Raw genomic sequence first — 22,665 nt, forward strand, 5'->3', positions numbered from 1 at the left:
TTTAAAGGAAAACGTTTGAAATGTTTATGTAAATCATATTGTTCAACTATTAGTCATCCTATTCTTGTAACTATTTTCAGAATTTAGTTTTGATGGGTATCATTGTTTCCAAATTTTGCAAGAAATAAAGGTCATAACAGAGATTACAATGTTATAGGAACTAGGAAGCACATTCATAACAAAAGTTTTTTATTAAGATGGGTGTATGTTTGATTGTTTAATCACTTGATATGTGTTGATCATATCTGTTAATGTATCAATTAACAATTATGATCAGTTCAGTATCAGTTATTAGTTTTATAGTATTAGATCAATTTTCCGTTTTCCAATATTAGAAAAATTATTAGTCCATGGTATCAGTTCATTTATCAATTATTAGTTTTAATGTATCAAAAATGAACTAATAAAGTAAACAGTTAATAATAATAATTTCAGTAATAGATATTAGACATTAAAAAATCTTCCCTATTAGAATTATATGTAAATATATATGGGGGTGAAGTGTGATTTTAAAAAATTTGGGAAATTTCATGCCAAATCTCTGGGTACCGTTGCAATAAACCCAACCCTTCAGTACACTTGAGAGAAACACCGAGCAAACGAAGCAGAAGATCAAACCCTAGCGCCAAAAACCCAAGAAGAAGGAGACACAGACATGGCTATTTCGGATACTAACGAAAACCCAGAAGCAACGGAGCCTAAGTCTCCAGACTCGAGAGACTCAAGTGACTTGGACTCAAACTCAGAATATGAAGCACAACAAAAATTTGAGCTTCAAGACATCGAGTCCCAACTCGCCAATGAACACTATTTAAACATGAAATTAGGAGAAAACAAATCCTGATAATCTTTTTATTTCAATCTCTTAAACTAGATAAGACAGATAACTCTTAAATTGATCATATTCTAATCTAGAAATCCTACACTCCCCTCCAGCCAGTGAATATATATTTATCATTCCCAGCTTGGAAACTAGATTAACAAACAACTGTCTAGGCAGTCATTTTGTAAGAATATATGTTGTCTACTGACTTGTAGGCAAGTAGGTATCACACAACAACTTATCTTCTATATTCTCTTTGATGAATGTCTATCTAATATCTATTTCAACGTGCTTGGTCCTATCATGATGCAGTGGATTATGTGCTATCCCAATCGCAACCTTGTTGTTACAGTATAACCTCATAGGCTCCGCACTTTTGATTTCAAGCTCTCCCGAGATTCTTCTTAGCCATATTAGTTCACAAATCCCATGAGCCATAGCATGAAACTCAACCTCAACACTACTTCTAGCTACCACGTTCTACTTCTTACCTCTCCAGATTACTAAATTTCCCCAAACAAAAGTGCAATAACCTACGGTCGATCTTCTATCATCCACAGAACCAGCCCAGTCCGCATCCATGAATGCTTCTACTTTCCTTTCATTCTTTTTACAAAAAAATAGCCCCTTCCAAGGGTCATTTTAAGGTACCTTAGAATCCTACTCACAACCCCAAAATGCTTCTCTTGTGGGTTATGCATATGCTGACTCACTACGCTCACCGAAAAGGCTATGTCAGGTCTAGTATGAGATAGGTACATCAACTTCCCAACCAACCTTTGATACCTACCTTTATCAACCAGAGCATCACAACTCATTTCCTCAAATTTCAAATTTGGTTCAATGGAAGTCTCAACTAGCTTGCAACCTAGCATACCTATCTCTTTCAGTAAATCCAGCACATATTTTCTTTGTGAAACTCAAATCCCCTTTTTACTCCTAGCAATCTCCATACCAAGAAAATACCTCAACTGCCCCAAGTCTTTCAATTCAAAATCCCAAGCAAGAGCCTTCTTAACAGCCTCCGTTTCTTCAAAACTATCTCCGGTAATAATAATATCATCTACATAAACAATTAGAATAGTAATCTTACCTGCAGAGGTTTTAAGGAATAATGTATGATCAGTCTGCCCCCGAGTAAAACCATACCTCTTAACAGCCTTTGTGAATTTTTCAAACCAGGCTTGTGGAGACTGTTTTAGGGCATATAATGATTTCTTCAATTTGCACACTTTTCTATCCTTTCCACTTCCTTCAAACCCTGGTGGCATTTCCATGTATACCTCTTTTGCAAGTTCACCATTCAAAAACACATTTTTTCACATCTAGTTGTTGTAAAGGCTAGTCTAGATTTGTTGCAAGAGACGAGCACCCTGATAGTATTCAACTTAGCCACCGAAGCAAATATCACCTCATAGTCTACTCCATGCATTTGCATAAATCCCCTTGCCGCTAGCCTTGCCTTATACCTTTCAACTGTTCCATATGCCTAATACTTAATAGTAAACACCCACTTGCACCTCATAGTTGTTTCCCCTCTAGCGAACTCACCAACTCCCAAGTCTTGTTTTTTCTCAAGAGCCTCCACTCCTCTATCACAGTCTTCCTCCACTTTTCATCCCCTAATGCCTCATGTATCGGTGTTGGAACTTCACAACTGAGACATTAGTGGTGAATGCCAAAAAATCATCTGCCAACTTATTGTATGTCACATACTTAGCAATAGGATGCAACGTACAAGATCTAACACCCTTCCTTAGAGCAATAGGTAAATGAAAATCATCATGCCCTGATTTAGACTCATCAGAAGATAGTTCTTCCTTACCTTGTGATTGTGAATCACTGGTTTCTTCTAGTTGGGGTGATTGCTCATACAGATCATTAGGTTTCCTTCCATTTTGATAGTCAGTTCTTTGAGAATAGCATTGAAGACCCGGCTTATTTAATCTCTCCAGACCTCCCCTTGGTTCCAATCTTTCCTAAGAGTTTGGTTTACCAAGAGTGGGCTATATAGTTAGAGTAGGACCTAAATTGGTAGGCTGACTACGAGACTGACTCATCCTTATGGGACTAGGCTGACCTATAGGAACCTAACCTGAATTAGGCTGACTAGGAGACTGACTCATTCTTATAGGACTAGGCTGACCTATAGGAAACTATGTGACTTTGAACTTTGACCTGGACTGGGAGACTACTGAGATTGACTCAAGTGTGGTTGTAAGGGTAGCACTACTTCCCACGAATGACCTTCACAATCTCTCAAATTCTCCCTTGAAGGGAAGTGGGAAAGAATGGATGTGACTCAAAAAATGTAACATCACTATAGACATATAATTTTCTTTTTATAGGGCAATAACACTAATAGTCTTTCTGTGTGGGAGAATATCCATGCAAGATACATTTAATGGCCCTAGAGTCTAGCTTTCCTCTATTACAAGACATAACATGTATAAAAGCAGTACATCCAAACACTTTTACGGGTAAAGTATTTAGGATCCTACAACTAGGAAAGATCTTTAGCAAAGTCTCAAGAGGTGTATGAAAATCAAGAATTCTAGTAGGTACTCTATTTATCAAATATGCAGCTATTAAAATTGCATGACTCAAAAATACTTAGATACATTCATGGTAAACATTAAGACTCTAGCTACCTCTAATAGGTGCCCATTCTTTCTTTCAGCTATCCCATTTTGTTGAGGGGTATTAACACAAGAGCTTTGATGAACAATCCCGTGATGTAATAGGTAGTTTCCTAGGATAGAGTGAAAATATTCCTTACCATTATCAGTCCGTAAAACCTGGATTTTTTCTCAAAACTGAGTTTCAACCGTTGAATGAAAGTTTTTGAACAATTGACCTGCTTCAAACTTGTTTTTCATCAAGTATACCCAACATACTCTAGTGTGATCATCAATAAACGTAATGAACCCCTTTTGAAGACTTGGAAGGCCAGTGATAAAATCCATTGATATACTTTCCCATTTCCATTTAGTAATGCTGAGTGGCTGAAGCAAACTTGATGGTCTTTGGTGTTCTGCTTTCACCAGTTGACAACCGAAACACCTAGTCACATAATCTCCAATATCTCTCTTCATACCTGGCCACCAATAACTTTTCTTTAAATCCTGATACATCTTGGTTCCTCCACGATGTATAGTATATGGTGTATCATGAGCCTCTACAAGAATCTTTCTCTTCAACTCAGCATCGTGGGAATGCATATATGATTCCAAAAACGGAGGACACCATCTAACAGGTGAAATTTTGATATCTTGCCCTCAATCACTTGTTGACTTACTTTCTGACACCACTCATAAACAACTTGTTTTTCTTTAATCTCTTCTAGCAAAGTAGGCTGAATGTCTAACCAGGCAAGCCTTCCCGGTATCACCTCTATTTGGTCCTTTATCAACTCTCCCAATAACTCTTTCTGTCTTGTGAGTTGAGACAAGTAGGCCTTTCTACTCAAGGCATCAGCTACTACATTAGCTTTTCGAGGTTGATATTTAATTTCACAATCATAATCCTTTCCAGCTCTAACCATCTCCTCTGCCTCATATTCAACTCTCTTTGGGTGAAAAAGTACTTCAAACTCTCATGATCCGTATAAATGTTACTCTTTGCTCCATACAAATAATGCCTCCATATTTTCAATGCAAAAACTACAACAGCCAACTCTAGATCATGCGTAAGGTATCTCGTCTCATACTCTTTTAACTATCAGGAAGCATAGGCTATTACTCTACCCAACTGCATCAATATTGCACCAAGTCCCTGAAATGAGGCATCTATATAAATATCATAATCTACACCCTTCTATGGTAACACAAGAATAGCAGCTGTGGTCAATCTTCTCTTTAACTCTTGAAAACTTTCTTCACAGGCATTCGACCATATGAAAGGTGTTCTCTATTTGGTGAGAGCTGTAAGCGGCTTAGCCAACTGAGCAAACCGTTCAACAAACCGCCTATAGTAACCTGCTAGCCCCAAGAAACTTCTAACTTCCTTTACTGTCTTCGACTATTGCCATTCCAAAATTGCCTTTACCTTACTTAGATCCACTGATATACCCTCCTTTGAGACGGTATGACCCAGGAAGATAACTTGATCTAGCCAAAACTCACACTTAGAAAATTTTGCAAATAGCTTCTTATCTCGCAATCACTGTAGCACAAATCTTAGGTGTTCTTCATGCTCCTCTTCTGTCTTAGAATAAACCAGGATATCATCAATAAACACCACTATGAATCGATCAAGACAATCTTGAAACACCCGGTTCATTAAGTCCATAAAGACTATTGGGGCACTGGTTAACCTAAAAGGCATCACCAAAAACTCATAATGCCCATATCTGGTTCAAACATCAGTCTTGCCACTATCTTGCTCTGCAACCCTTACTTGGTGATAACTCGACCTCAAATCAATCTTTGAAAACACGGCTGCTTCTTTCAATTGATCAAACAAGTCTTCTATGCAAGGTAACAGGTATTTATTCTTCACTGTCACTTTATTTAACTCTCTGTAATCTATACATATCTGTAGAGATGCATCTTTCTTCTTCACAAATAAAATTGGAGCACCCCAAGGAGAATGGCTATGTCGAATAAAACTCTTGTCTAAGAGTTCCTGAAGTTGCTTTTTCAATTCTTGAAGTTCAGCTGGGGCCATCCGATAAGGGGCTTTAGAAATTGGTGTTGTCCCTGGTGCTAGTTCAATACTGAATTCTACTTCTCTTTCCTGAGGTAAACCCAACAAATCTTTTGGAAATACATCTAAAAAATCAAGTACTACTGGCACATTTTGAATCTCTGGTTGTGGGACATCATTACTATGCACTACATGAGCAATATACCCCAAGCACCCTTTTCTTGGCATCTTTCTGGCCTTGACATTGTTAATTAACATACTACGCTGGTGACCCTCACCAAAATTAAACTTATCACCATCATCAAGATTAAATCTTGATTTCTTCTTCCGACAATCAATCTCTGCTCCAAATCCCCCTAGGAAATCCATGCCCAAAATAACATCAAAATCGGGCATATCAGACACTATAAAATCCACTGGGAACTCTTTTCCATGGATCACTACAGACTTCCCTGAAAGCATCTCTTGAGTTACCACACTAACACCATCTAGTAACTCTATCTTAATGGGACAATCCACTATAATAGGTTTCAAACCTAATCTCTCTAAAATCCCATGTGTAATAAATGAATGTGTGGCTCCAGAATCAATTAATGCATAAAAGGGAACTAAGTGAAATAATAACTGACCAGTAACTACGGATGGGCTGGCTTCAGCTTCACACTTGAGCATTAGTACCTCTAGGTGTCTGCGTTGCGGGTGCAGGAGGGGCTTTGCAATCTCTCATCATATGCTCTAGCTACCAGCATCTATAACATACATTTCAACCCAAATCTCTAAGACACTCCCTATAATGATTTCTTCCACACTTCTGGCACTGGGGAACTTCAACAGTTCTCGACCTTTTATTCTGCCAATCCCTCGTGTTCTTCTTGGGTTGAAATCTTTTCTTATTTCGCACCTCTCTATTAGTAGGGCATCAGCTCTATCTCTCTATGGAGCAGAAGGTGGAACTCTAGAGGCTACTGCTGATAGAGTTGTTAGGGTTAGCTTATTCATAAATATTTCTACCTGTAAGGCTCGGTCCAAAGCTTCACTGTACGTCTAAGGGGGCTAGGCACTGACCATCACATCTCGGGCTATTTCTGGCTTCAGCCCATGAACAAACTTATCTCTCTGTAATTCTGGTATACTCACTACATCTGGCGCAAACCTTGCCAGGGAATTAAATTTCACTAAATATTCTTTCATTGAACTAATCCCTTATTGTAAACTGATAAACTCCTGAACCTTTTCATGAACTCGATCAACTGTTATATATTTTGCCTCAAACAATCTTCTGAAATCTCCCCAAGTCATCGAGGCTATATCATGAGTATCCTCCATCAATTCCCACCATATACGGGCATCACCCCTAAACAAGAAGCTTGCATACTGAATCTTCTCCCGGTTTGTCATAGGGAAAAGTGTCGTCGTACGCTCCACAGATCTAAACCACTCGCCTGCCACTATTGGGTCCGTCGTACCCCTGAATTCTGACGGTTGATGTTGATTAGGCAATCCATATATTGGCTCAATACGATTCTACACCACCGGGGGTACCGGCCTCTCTCTCTCTCCTCTCTGGGGGTCGGTACAATAACTGGGTTCTCAACTCTCTCCGGTATAGATCCTCGATTGTCTACTAAGGCTTAATGTATAATACTATGGATCCTCCCTTCATCAAGGACAAGGGGAGTAGATTCTGATAGGTTGGAAGGTTCACCCGTACTCATTGCCTGCTCGAGTTCTACGTCTCATCTACATAACACCAACATTTTTAGTCAACTCAATTAACTCCTCTACTATAAGTAAGGAAAGAAATAACTTACAACGGTCGACTACGGAACATCAACACGGTAGGAGAGGCACACTGTCAAATCCCAAAACCTTTGCTCTAATACCAAAAATGTAATACTCTTTCTCTAGCTAGTATACTCATAAAATAACAGTAAAACTCACTAAATATATATAAGAAAATATACATGTAGATGAGTATAAAATAATGGGCATGGGCCCATAGCTAATTTTTCTTTATATACAAATCTTTATATAATATAATAAAGTCACAAAACATCACTCGACAGTGTTGCCAAACCCTTTCGCTTCTTGACGTGCCAAGCAACCACATCTTACCTACTACCTACAAAAACATTGAAAACAATGGGGTGAGCACTAATTGCTCAGTAAGTAAACCCGCTATGCTACTCTTCTCTCTTCGTTGTTCACATTCTGAATTTCTTTCCTTACATCACACTTCTCTGTTCTTTCTCTATTCTTATTTCTCACTACTCATGATAGTAGGCATGGTATCATGCATAGGTATGATGCAAATGCACAAATGCATAGGATGTGCATTTTCTTTTCTTGTTTTCTGTTTCTTTTCTCTGTATTTCTTTCTTTCTTTCTTTCTTTCTTTTCTAATCTTTCTTTCTTTCTATTCTTTCTTTCTTTTCTATTCTTTTCTTTCTCTTCTTTTCTTTCTATTCTTTCTTTCTTGCCGATCGGACTCGGTTGAGGCATGGATTTGGAACCTTAGTCGTGTACGTGTATTCTCTAATTCTGGGTACAGTCCTCATCCACATGCACTTCTAACAGACTGTACAATTCTTCTTTCTGATTCTAAGGCCGCTCACTAAAGGCAGCGTGCATGCAGGGCTATGTCACTCATAGGTTCCCCATCGCAACAACCTTCTCCTCTTTTATCTTTTTACACTTCTTTAAATAAAATTTCAGATTTGAACTTCTTTAATATTTCTAATTTCTTTCTATTTGTTCTTTAACGTTAACGTTAAATATTGCTCTTTAACGCTCTTATGAGTATGTATGCATGTAGATGGGCTCATGTTTATTATTCTTTCTAAATTCACATGTTTGGATACAATAATGCAATATGGAATGTAAACATGTCATTTTCTACCATTTACAAACTCATCTCAAGATAACAAATAATCATACTCATACATGCACTTCTCTTTGACGTTTCATCAAACAATTTATATGCACACATCAACTCTAGTTACACTTCTACCTCTCTTCTAAGCCACCAAAATTTGGACTAAAACACACCAAGATTAACGTCAAACCTGTCCAGGATTCACACTCCATAAATTCTACTCCAATTCTTCCATAATTCATCCAGACTCTTGTCAAACATCAAGTACACAAACACTACTTCTCATGGATAAATTCTAACCATCATTCAACATCCATTCCATCAACAATTCTTCATATATAAGCACATACATGCATAAAAAAATTGTCTACACAATATTATTCCAATCATAACTAGGGTTGGATTTACTTACCTTAGATGTGAGCAATCCAACACTTTAGTAGTCTTCCTTGACGCAACTCCTTTTCTCTTAACTCCTATGAACACAAATCATAAGAATTCAATACTTTAAAAATTAAATCTCATATCTTAGTGCAAAGATCTTACCTAAGGATGCTTGAGATTGAAATTCCACTAAAAATAAACTAAGATTTATGAATTTCCTTGAAAAATGATTGAAGAAATTTGAGAGAACTTGGATGGTAAGTGGCGTGAATGCAGGAGAGGAAATGGCTGGGGTTTCATTCTTCAACTCTTGATATAACAAAATATTATTTATACTTTTCCATTTTACCCTTTCACTTTCTATGAAATTCCATCTATATCCCTTAGTCAACTATCATAATGCTCTCATTTTATTGCATTCTCCTTGAAATTCTATCTCTTTTCACTCCCCACTTTTTCAACTAATTATGAGTGAAAAGACCATTTTACCCCTAATGAAATTTTAAGGCATTTTCTTCACATTTGTTCAAGATAACTTTAACAAAATTCAACTAAGGGTATAAAGGCATAAGTAAAGCTACGTACCTTGGTGTGGGCATTACATAAAATTAGTTAGTCCTATTTTCCTTTGGCATAACATAAGGGAAAAAAAAATAGAGAAAACAAGTAAAATAAAATAAGAAAATAAACTAAATTAAGGTCTTAAATTTATCAGGAAAATTATCTTACATAGTATCCATTTTGAAAAGAAGGCAAATTATTTTGGTATTGTTGTATTTCTCGGATGTAAAAAAGGCTAACCGCCTATTAAAATGTCTTTCTAATCCTTTGCACCATCATTAATTGGAACAAAACTCCGGTAGAATTGTTGGTTTCCAAATCTGAGAGGTGACAGGGTAGTAAACCAAAAATTGTCTAATTATTTAAAAAATATATTTATTAATTAGGACTTTTTTTTCTTGACAAATATATAATAACAAAAATAGAAAAAAGACAAAAGACAAAAGGTAAATAATTGTTTCTTTTATGTTATAATTATTCATTTTATTATAGTATTTCATATTTTTCTTTGAAAGAAAACTCTTCAGTACCAAATCCTTTTTCTGAAAACAAAATGGTACATATCATAAAATCAATGGAAATATGCATATAATAAGTCTACGGGTGATAATCCTCATGCAGTTTACATCATTACATGCGGCATGACATGCAAAATGAAACTGTCGCATGAACCCAACCTCAAATGAAAATCATTGTTCAGCACGGTCCTGTGATGCCCCAAAAATACTCACTGAATAGATGATTTTGTAAAACATTTTTTCTTTACTTATATTTTTTTGAAAATAATGTCTATGTGATTATGTTACAATTATTTGAATTATTTCTTATAAATTGATATTAATAAACTAGAGATATATTATACATTTTCTCTTATTCTGTATTTTTAATATCTAATATATGGTACTGAAACTATTATTATTAACTGTTTACTTTATTAGTTCATTTATAATACATTAAGACTAATAATTGATAAATGATCTAATACCATAAACTAAATATATAATAATAAAAATAGAAACAAGACAAAAGGTAAATAGATTTTTCTTTTATGTTATAATTATCATTTTATTATAGTATTTCATATTTTTCTTTGAAAGAACTCTTTATTACCAAATCCTTTTTTGAAAACAAAATAATGCATATCATAAATTTAGATGGAAATATGCATATAATAAGTCTATGGGTGATTAGAGTTGGCGATGGGTCGTGCCAGTCCACGGCACGGCACGGCACGGCACAGCCCGGCACAAGAAAAGCACACCACGATAAGGCACGGCATGAAAAAAAGCACGGCACAGCCCGACACGAAAATATGTGGGCCGTGTCGTGGGCCTTAAAAAAAACCTGTGGGCAGCACGGCATAGCACGAAAAAAAAATTAAAAAATTAAAAAATAATAAATTAATAAAATTAATAGTTATTTTTTAAAATTGCTGTTGAAGCCATTATGTGTATGAAAGATTGGGTGACGGCAGATTTCAAGCTTCAAAATCGTGTTGTTGAAGATATATTTGAAGGTTTTAAAAATTTAGAAATGAATGAAAATGAAGATTCATAATAATTCTTAATCCTAATTTCTAAGTTTGTATTTGTAATTTATAATTATAACTTATAAGTAATAAAAAGTATTAAAATTCAATTAATATTTCAGTGTCTCATTATTTTATTATATTTCATAATGATTATATATTTTTAATTAATATAAATACAAAATGTCACTAAATATAACATATAAAATATTTTAAAAATAATTATTAATAATAAATCAAAATTACCATTATTTATAAATATTAAAATTAAATATTTTTACAAAGCATGTGGGCTGGCCCATGGCACGGCCCAAAGCATGGCATGATATTAACGGGCCATGTCGTGGGCTTTTAAATTTCGTGGGTCGGCACGACAGGGCATGAAACTATGTGGGCCTTGGCACGGCACAGCCCACAACATGATGGGCTTTGAATTTTTAGACACGACACGACCCACCACCACCTCTATGGGTGGTAACCCTCATGCAACATAAATCATTACATGCAACATGGCATGTAAAATGAAGCTGTCGTGTGAACCCAACCTCGAGCGAAAATCACAACTCAACACGATTCCTATGTTGACCTAAAATTACTCAATGAGTAGATGATTTTGTAAAATATTGTTTCTTTACTTATACTTTTCTGAAAATATTGTCTCTGTAATTATGGTATAATTATCTGAATCATTTCTTATAAACCGATTTTAATAAACTAGAGATATATTATATATTTTCTCTTATTATGTATTCTCACTGTTTTAAAAGCCGGATCGGACCGGCCGGTCCAACCGGTTGGACCATGAACTAGTCACGTGTCCGGTTCGAGTCACACTCAAACCCGCTAATATACATTAAGCCGCTTTAAACCAGTTGAAAACCGGATAATGTGAGATTCTATTTCAAAACCCTTTTTTACTCTAAAACCAGGAGATCTTACCAATCAAACAAAGAGATCAAATCAAACAACCAAAGCATAAGATCATTACAGACTACAGAGAGAAAAAGAAAGGAAAAAATCATACGTACCTCACAATGCTGGGCAATTTAAACGAAAATCACTCAAGCTAGCTGAAGCTTCTCCTCTCAGCGGCAAACAAACAAACAACTGGCGGCAACTGCAAGCTATAGTTCTTTAGATACCTTTTTCTTAACCCCTTTTGACTAATATTTATAAAGAGTCAGTAAACAGAAGAGTGGGATTTTAGAGTGAACAGAAGATAGAGTCGAAACCGTGAGAATTTTCGTCAGAAAAACTGAGAAAGATTGAAAGAGAAGAAGATGAGAAAGGGCTGCGTGACAGAGAAGAAGATGAGAAAGGGCTGCGTGAAAGGGAAGAAGATTGTCGCGTATTAGGGATTTAAATTGTGGACTGGTTTTTCCGCCGGTCCGGTTGGACCGTCAATTCCACTAAAAATAAACTAAGATTTATGAATTTCCTTGAAAAATGATTGAAGAAATTTGAGAGAACTTGGATGGTAAGTGGCGTGAATGGAGGAGAAGAAATGGATGAGGTTTCATTGTTCAACTCTTGATATAACAAAATATTATTTATAGTTTCCCATTTTACCCTTTCACTTTCTATGAAAGTACATCTATGTCCCTTAGTCAACTACCATAATGCCCTCATTTTATTGCATTCTCCATGAAATTATATCTCTTTTCACTCCCCACTTTTTCAACTAATTATGAGTGAAAAGACCATTTTACCCCTAATGAAATTTTAAGGCATTTTCTTCACACTTGTTCAAGATAACTTTAACAAAATTCAACCAAGGGTATAAGGGTATAAGTAAAGCTACGTACCTTGGTGTGGGTATTACATAAAATTAATTAGTCCTATTTTCCTTTGGCATAACATAAGGAAAAAAAAAATAGAGAACACAAGTAAAATAAAAGAAGAAAATAAACTAAATTAACATCTTAAATTTATCAGGAAAATTATCTTACATATTATCCATTTTGAAAAGAAGGCAAATTATTTTGGTATTGTTGTATTTCTCGGATGTAAAAAAGGCTAACCGTCTATTAAAAATGTCTTTCTAATCCTTTGCACCAACCTTAATTGGAACAAAACTCCATTAGCGGTAGAATTGTTAGTTTCCAAACCTGAGAGGTGACAGGGTGGTAAACCAAAAATTGTCTAATTATTTAAAAAATATATTTATTAATTAGGACTTATTTTTTCTTGACAAATATATAATGACAAAAATAGAAAAAAGACAAAAGGTAAATAATTGTTTCTTTTATGTTATAATTATTCATTTTATTATAGTATTTCATATTTTCCTTTGAAAGAAAACTCTTTAGTACAATCCTTTTTCTGAAAACAAAATGGTATCATAAAATCAAATGGAAATATGCATATAATAAGTCTATGGGTGATAATCCTCATGTAGTTTACATCATTACATGCGGCATGACATGCAAAATGAAACTGTCGCATGAATCCAACCTCAAATGAAAATCATTGTTCAGCACGGTCCTGTGATGCCCCAAAAATACTCACTGAATAGATGATTTTGTAAAACATTTTTTCTTTACTTATATTTTTTTGAAAAAAATGTCTATGTAATTATGGTACAATTATTTGAATTATTTCTTGTAAACTGATATTAATAAACTAGAGATATATTATACATTTTCTCTGATTCTGTATTTTTAATGTCTAACATATGGTACTGAAACTATTATTATTAACTGTTTACTTTATTAGTTCATTTATGATACATTAAGACAAATAATTGATAAATGATCTGATACCATAAACTAAATAGATAATAACAAAAATAGAAACAAGACAAAAGGTAAATAGATTTTTCTTTTATGTTATAATTATTCATTTTATTATAGTATTTCATATTTTTCTTTGAAAGAAAACTCTTTATTATCGAATCCTTTTTCTGAAAACAAAATAATGCATATCATAAATTCAGATGGAAATATGCATATAATAAGTCTATGGGTGATTAGAGTCGGCGGTGGGTCATGTCAGCTCACGGCACGGCACGGCCTGGCACAAAAAAAACACAGCACAATAAGGCACGGCACGAAAAAAAAGCACGGCACAACCAGACACGAAAATATGTGAGCCGTGCTGTGGGCCTTAAAAAAAGTCTGTGGGCCAGCACGACATAACACGAAAAAAAAAAATTAAATTAATAAAATTAATAGTTATTTTTTAAAATTGCTGTTGAAGCCATTATGTCTGTGAACGATTGGGTGGCGACAGATTTCAAGCTTCAAAATCGTGTTGTTGAAGATATATTTGAAGGTTTTAAGAATTTAGAAATTAATAAAAATGAAAATTCATAATAATTCTTAATCCTAATTTCTAAGTTTGTATTTGTAATTTATAATTATAACTTATAAGTAATAAAAAGTGTTGAAATTCAATTAATATTTCAGTGTCTTATTATTTTATTATATTTCAGAATGATTATATATTTTTAATTAATATAAATACAAAATGTCACCAAATATAACATAAAAAATATTTTAAAAATAATTATTAATAATAAATCAAAATTACCATTATTTATAAATATTAAAATTAAATAATTTTACAAAGCACGTGGGCCAGCCCATAGCACTGCCCAAAGCATGGCACGATATTAACGGGCCATGCCGTGGGCTTTCAAATTTCGTGGGCTGGCACGACAGGGGACGAAACTATGTGGGCCTTGGCACGGCACAATAGGCTTCGAATTTTTAGACACGGCACGACCCACCACCACCTCTATGGGTGGTAACCCTCATGCAGCATAAATCATTACATGCAACATGGCATGTAAAATGAAGCTATCGTGTGGACCTAACCTCGAGCGAAAATCACTACTCAACACGATTCCTGTGTTGACCTAAAATTACTCAATGAATAGATGATTTTGTAAAATATTTTTTCTTTACTTATACTTTTCTGAAAATATTGTCTCTGTAATTATGGTATAATTATCTGAATTATTTCTTATAAACTGATATTAATAAACTAGAGATATATTACATATTTTCTCTGATTATGTATTCTTAATGTCTAGTATCTAGTACTAAAACTATTATTATTAACTGTTTACTTTATTGGTTCATTTTTGATACATTAAAACTAATAACTGATAAATGAACTAATACCATGAACTAATAATTGTTCTAATATTGTAAAACAGAAAATTGATCTGATACTATAAAACTAATAACTGATACTGAACTGATCATAAATGTTAACTGATACATTAACAGATATGACCGGCACATATCAAGTGATTAAACAGTCAAATATACACCCCTCTTAATAAAGAACTTTTGTTATGAATGTGCTTCCTAGTTCCTATAACATTGTAATCTCTGTTATGACCTTTATTTCTTGCAAAATTTGGAAACAATGGTACCCATCAAAACTAAATTCAGAAAATAGTTACAATAATAGGATGACTAATAGTTGAACCATATAATTTACATAAACACTTTAAATGTTTTCTTTTAAAATACAACTCACTAACTGACATAAAATTGCATGACAGTAATAAGTCACAAGAACTAATGAATTATGGAAACATCTTCTAGCAAGTGTAATACAAGAGTGACTGTAAAAAAAACCTTTTTAAGTGTTTTCTCATCCGATACCTTTAGGAGGTGGGCAACTTTGCAGAATCCTGCATGATATCTATTCAGACATTCTTCATTTATTGTTGGTTTCATCCCATTCCTACAAGGTTTTGGCCTTGTAATATTCCATTTCCTATATGGCCAACGAATGCATGTAATTTAGCGCTCTAAAACAATCAATGGTGGTCCAAGCTTCAGGAGTTTAGAAAAAATAACTACGCAGAAAACAGTAATGAGTCAGTCAATTATCAGGAACAAATAGTTCCGGAGCAGATATTTTTCAGTGTAAATTATGCAGAATGTAAAGTTTCCATTGTAGTTGGCAGAAATTTATCCTAAAGGCAGTAACCTGACGATACAGGACGTAAAGGAAGGACGCAAAAGGGTATTTAGTCCTTATCTTCTACATTTTAGGATCGAGTATTTGAGTCCTTGGTATCCCTTTCCTGATTTCCCCTCTTAACCTATTAATTTCTCTCTATCACCCTATATAGAATCCTATATTATCTATCTATGATATTCTTCTCCCCCTCCTCACCTAAGCAGCAAAAATATTATCTACTAGACATTATAACTACCGCAGTTTTGTCCAACATTTCACAACATCAAGAATCTACTAGAAAATGGTAAAACGGTACATCCACCAAAAAAAAAAAAAAAATGAACTAACAAAACAGATGATGAAATGAAATCTATACAGATTTGAGATAGATTTAGATCTAAAAAGCACAAACTCATACCTTAGTTAACAGCCTATTAACTAAGCTATAAGATAACAACTTTAAATAAACTTAGAGGTTCTTACACAAGTGCATTTTCAGACCATGCTACTTCATAGATTTCAATGGAAATTTGAAATCCCATATCGACCAAATCTCCATGATTATCGTTATAGCAACTGCATATGTAACACCAGACCATATTTTTCTTGACTGCAATGTTGTCATTTTAACTGTTCCAACAGTTAGATCCCATTGGCTGGCCCCTGTTCTGCATCCATATTCTTTAAGATATTCTGGTGAAAAACCTTCTCTAATGCTCTTTGTGCTTTGCCTTCATCAACTATCGCTGAAAGAGCACATGCTCGTGCATAACTACATTAGAGACACGCCTGGTAAGTTCCAATCTTATCAGATATGAACTAAAAATGAGAAACAGAAACATGTGAAACACCAAATAAATCAAGATTTATCAGGCCTAGATAATTGAGAATATCAATTGTTGAAATATAAAATAAGAAATAGAATTATTCTCTTTGTAATATAGGAAATAGAATTATAATAGGAATAGGAAATATAATTATAATAGGAATGTAACAATTTACTTCCTAGATTAGTTTTTTCTTTTTACTATAAATTCATTGTACATTTCATTATGAAATAGAAGAAAAATATTTCTCCACATCAATGAATGAAGTTAATCAGTTGCAACATACCATTGTCCAGTAAACTGATTAGCTTGAATAGATGAACTTGAGCGGCTACCATTATTGTCGTAGTTGAAGTAAGAACCATTCCACAATTCCTCATATACAACTTTTGCTTACTAAAATTTACACCAAAAATAATCCTCAAACCTTTAAGATCTACTACATGTGCAAATCCCAACGCAACCTGTAATGCTGCCACCTCCAATATATGTACTTACAACAGTGACAGATCATGTATCATATGTCTGATCAAGAAAACTATCATTCTCAATCATCCCATCACCATCCCTATCAAATTCGAACAGATAAAAGTGTTTATTGAATCTTCTGCTTACCATAACCAATATAGAGCATTTGGGCAGCTGGATGAACTTTTGCAGGATTCTGCTCTGAAAAAAAGTTTAATACTCACTAAAGTTTTATCAAGTAAACTTCAATTTCGCTTTTGGACCAGAAATTGAGGAAGCTTGTTCAAACATTCACTATAATTTTCGGCCTTCATTAGTAACAACATGACTAAGGACATTGTACATTCAGTCGGCTTCACATTTTTCTCCCCCATCTTTTGAAGGAGTTCAACAACTTTTGGTATCTCATTATTCCTGAGGAAACAAGACATAAGCGTATTAAATGTGACTACATTTGGAGCACAACCTCTTTCCTCCATATATGACAACAACTCGTTTGCCATTTCTAGTGCTCCATTTTTACACATCCCATTGATCAAAATGCTATATGTTACAACGTTTGGCACCAGGTTTCCATGAAGAGAAAATTTCTAAAATAGGTCCCAAGCAGTTTCGAATCTCCCTGTTTTACATAATCCATCAATGAGGGAACTCAAACCTTCAATGCCAACTGCAAACTTATTAATTACTAGAGTATTAAACATTTCCAATGCTTCCAAAACACATCCATTCTTGCAAAGTCCATCAATGAAAATGTTATATGTCCAGGAATCAGGGAAAACATCGTTAAGTCGATCTCACCAACCAAATTCCGTGCATCTTTCACCTTAGCTATAAGAAAAAAGCCAGTTAACAAGGTGGTATATGTAATCACATTAGGCCTAATTCCTTTTGAAATCATCTCCCGATAAAGACTAAGAGCTTCATTGACTTCTTTATTCTTGCAATACCAATTGATTAAAGTAGTGTAGCAAACAACATCAGGTCTATACCCCTTTCTAGTTATAGTATCAAACAACTTCTTTGCATCACCAATTCTATCTGCCAAGCAATATAACCGTCCTTTGAGACGTATGACCCAGGAAGAATAACTTGATCGAGCCAAAACTCCACTTAGAAAATTTGGCAACAGCTTCTTATCCACATGCTGTAGCACATCTTAGGTTCTTCATGCTCCTCGTTCTTAGAATAACCAAGATATCATCAATAAACACCACTATAATCGATCAAGACAATCCTGAAACACCCGTTCATTAAGTCCATAAAGACTATGGGGCATTGGTTACCTAAAAGGCATCACACAAAATCATAATGCCCATATTTGGTCGAAACTTCTTGCGCATATCTTGCTCTGCAACCCTTCTCTGGTGATAACCTGACCTCAAATCAATCTTTGAAACAACGCTGCTCCTTTCAACTGTAAAACAAATCATCTATCAAGGTACGATATTTATTCTTCATGTTACTTTAGTCTCTCTGTAATCTATACAATCTGTAGAGATCCATCTTCTTCTTCAAATAAAATTGGAGACACCCCAAGAGATGGCTAGGTCAATAACTTTGTCTAAGAGTTCTAAGCTGCTTTTTCAATTCCTGAAGTTCAGCTGGGCTCTGGTAAGGGCTTTAGAAATTGGTGTTGTCCCTGGTGCTAGTTCAATTGAATTCTACTTCTCTTTCGAAGGTAAACCACAATCTTTCGGAAATACATCAAAAAACTCTCGTACTATGGCACATTCTAATTCTGTTGTTGGGACATCATTACTGCACTACATGAGCAATATACCCCAACACACCCTTTTAGCATCTTTCTGCCTTACATTCTAATTAACATACTAGCTGGTGACCCTCCCAAAATTACTTATCACCATCATCAAGATTAAATCTTGTTTCTTCTTGACAATCAATCCTACTCCAAATCTCCCTAGGAAATCCATGCCCAAAATAACATCAAAATCGGGCATATCAACACTATAAATCCACTGGCACTTTTTTCCATGGATCACTACAACTCCCCTGAAGCATCTCTTGAGTTCCACACTAACACCATCTTAATCTATCTTATGGGACAATCCACTATAATAGGTTTCAAACCTAATCTCCTTTAAAATCCATGTGTAATAAATGAATGTGTGGCTCCAAATCAATTAATGCATAAGGGGAATGAGTGAAATAATAATTGACCAGACTACGGATGGCTAGCTTCAGCTTCACTCTAAGCTACTGTAAACACTAGCATTATACCTCTAGTGTCTGCGTGCGGGTGCAGGAGGGTCTTGCAATCTCTCATATGCCCTGCTACCAATCTATACATACATTTCACCAAATCTCTAAGACACTCCCATAATGATTCTTCCACACTTCTGGCACTGGGGAACTTCAGTTCTCGCCTTTTATTCTCCAATCCCTCATGTTCTTCTTGGTTGAAACTTTTTCTTATTTCCACCTCTATTAGTGGGGGCATCAGCCTCTATCTCTCTATGGACAGAAGGTGGAACACTAGGGGTACTACTGATAGAGTGCTGGGTTAGCTTATTCACAATATTTCGCCGTAAGGCTCGTCTAAAGCTTCACTATGTCTAAGGGGTGGCACCGCCATCACATCTCGCTATTCTGGTTTCAAGCCCAGCACACTTATCTCTCTCAATTCGGTGTACTCACTACACCTGGCGCAAACCTTGCCAGGGAATTAAATTTACAAAATTTCTTTCACTAAACTAGTCCCCTTTGCAAATGATAAACTCCTGAACCTTTTCATGAACTCGATAACTGTTATATTTTTGCCTCAAACAATCTTCTGAAATCTCCCCAGTCATCGAGGCTATATCTGAGTATCCTCCATCATTCCCCATATAGGCATCACCCTAAAAGGAAGCTTGCATACTGATCTTCTCCGGTCTTCATAGGGAAAAGGTGTCGTCGTACGCTCCCATATCTAAACCACTCGTCTGCCACTATTGGGTCGTCGTACCCTGAATCTGACGCTGATGTTGATAGCAACCCATATATCGGTTCATACATTCTACACCACGGGGTACCGCCTCTTCTCTCTCTCTCTCTGGGTGTCGGTCAATACTGGGTCTTAACTCTCTCCGGTACATCCCCGTTCTCTACAAGACTTATTGTAATACTAGGTTCCTCGCTTCATCAAGGACAGGGGAGTAGATTCTGAGGGTTGGAAGGTTCACCCTACTCATTGCCTTCTTATGCCTCTCGTTTCTACGTCTCATCTACATAACACCAACACTTTTAGTCAACTCAATTAACTCATCTACTAAAGTAAGGAAAGAAATAACTACAACGGTCGACTACGAATCGTCAATGGGGGAGAGGCACACTTGTCAAATCCCAAACCTTTGCTGTAATACCAAAAATGTAATACTCTTTCTCTAGCTAGTATATCTAAAATAACAGTAAACTCACTAAATATATATAAAAATTACAGTAGATGATATAAATAATAGCCCATAACTTTTTTCTTTATACAAATCTTTATATATATAATAAGTCACAAACATCACGCGGTGTGCAAAACCCTTCCGCTTCTTGACGTGCCAAGCGACCCACATCTTACACCTGCAAAACATTGAAAACAAGGGGTGAGCACTAATTGCTCAGTAAGTGAAAGCCTATGCTACTCTTCTCTCTCTTTGTTCACATTCTGAATTTCTTTCCTTACTCACACTCTCTGTTCTTCTCTATTCTTATTCTCACTACTCATGGTAGTAGGCATGGTATCATGCATAGGTATGTGCAAATGCACAAATGCATAGGTGTGCATTTTCTTTTCTTCTTTTCTGTTTCTTTTCTCTGTATTTCTTTCTTTTTTCTTTCTTTTCTATCTTTCTTTCTTCTATCTCTTCCTTCTATTCTTTCTTTCTTTCTATTCTTTCTTCTTTTTTTCTTTCCTTGCCGATCGGACCGGTGAGGCATGGATTTGGAACCCTGCCGTGTGGTTTATTCTCTAATTCTGGGTAGTCCTCATCCACATGCACTTCTAACGGACTGTAAAATTCTTCTTTCTGTTCTGAGCGCTCACTAAAGGACGTGCATGCGGCTATGTCACTCAGGTTCCCATCGCAACAACCTTCTCTTCTTTTATCTTTTTACATTCTTAAATAAAATTCAGATTTGAACTTCTTATATTTCTAATTTCTTTCTATTGTTTCTTTAACTTTAATGTTCATATGCTCTTTAATGCTCTTATGAGTATATGCTGTGATGGCTCATTTTTATATTCTTTCTAAATTCACATGTTTGGATGCAATAATGCATGGAATGTAAACATGTCATTTTCTACCATCTACAAACTCATCAAGATAACAAATAATACTCATACATGCACTTCTCTTTGACATTTCATCAAACAATTTATATGCCACATCAACTCTAATTTGGTTACACTTCTACCTCTCTTCTAAGCCACCAAAATTTGGATAAAACACACCAAGATTAACGTCAAACCTGTCCAGGATTCACACCCATAAATTCTACTCCAATTCTTCCATAATTCATCCAAATCTTCAAACATCAAGTACACAACACTACTTCTCATTGATAAATTCACCTCATTCAACATCCATTCCATCAACAATTCTTCATATATAGCACATACATGCATAAAAAAAATTTCTACACACATATTATTCAATCATAACTAGGGTTGGATTTACTTACTTAGATGTGAGCAATCCAACACTTTTAGTCTTCTTGACCACACTCTTTTTCTTAACTCCTATGAACACAAATCTAAGAATCAACACTTTAAAATTAAATCTCATATCTTAGTGCAAGATCTTACCTAAGGATGCTTGAGATTGAAATTCCACAAAAATAAACAAGATTTATGATTCCTTAAAAAATTGAAAATTTGAGAGAACTTGGGTGGTAAGTGGCGTAATGGAGGAGAGAAATGGCTGGGGTTTCATTCTTCAACTCTTATATAAAAAATATATTTTAGTTTCCATTTTACCCTTTCACTTTCTATGAAATTCATCTATGTCCCTTAGTCAATTACCATAATGCCCTCATTTTATTGCATCTCCATGAAATTCTATCTCTTTTCACTCCCCACTTTTTCAACTAATTATGAGTGAAAAGACATTTTACCCTATAAATTTAAGGCATTTTCTTCAACTTGTTCAAGTAACTTTAACAAAATTCACTAGGGTATAAGGGCTAGTAAGCTACTTACCTCTGGGGGCTTACATAAAATTAGTTAGTCCTATTTCCTTGGCATAACATAAGGAAAAAAAAAAAATAGAGAAAACAAGTAAAATAAAATAAGAAAATAAACTAAATTAGACTTAAATTTACAGGAAAATTATCTTACATATATCCATTTTGAAAAGAAGCAAATTATTTGGTATTGTTGTATTTCTCGATGTAAAAAAGGCTAACCTCTATTAAAAATTGCACCACATAATTGGAACAAAACTCCATTAGCGGTAGAATTGTTAGTTTCCAAACCTAAGGTGACAGGGTAGTAAACCAAATTGTCTAATTATAAAAAATTATATAATAGGACTTATTTTTTCTTGACAAATATATATAACAAAATAGAAAAAAGACAAAAGGTAAATATTTGTTTCTTTTATGTTATATTATTCATTTTTATAGTATTTCATATTTT

General features: G+C 34.9%; 1 long non-coding RNA gene across 1 annotated transcript; it reads right to left on the minus strand.

Annotated features, from left to right (window-relative positions):
* Positions 1-15,554: 15,554 nt before the first annotated feature.
* Positions 15,555-18,061, minus strand: LOC116142202. Its single transcript, XR_004129966.1, has 3 exons — positions 16,855-18,061; positions 16,225-16,513; positions 15,555-15,634 (listed from the first exon to the last, which is right to left on the minus strand). It is a non-coding gene; the product is annotated as an uncharacterized LOC116142202 (long non-coding RNA).
* Between the last annotated feature and the right edge of the window lie 4,604 nt (positions 18,062-22,665).

Source organism: Pistacia vera, unplaced genomic scaffold (assembly GCF_008641045.1).
Source record: "Pistacia vera cultivar Batoury unplaced genomic scaffold, PisVer_v2 Contig405, whole genome shotgun sequence".
NCBI classification, from domain to species: Eukaryota; Viridiplantae; Streptophyta; class Magnoliopsida; order Sapindales; family Anacardiaceae; genus Pistacia; species Pistacia vera.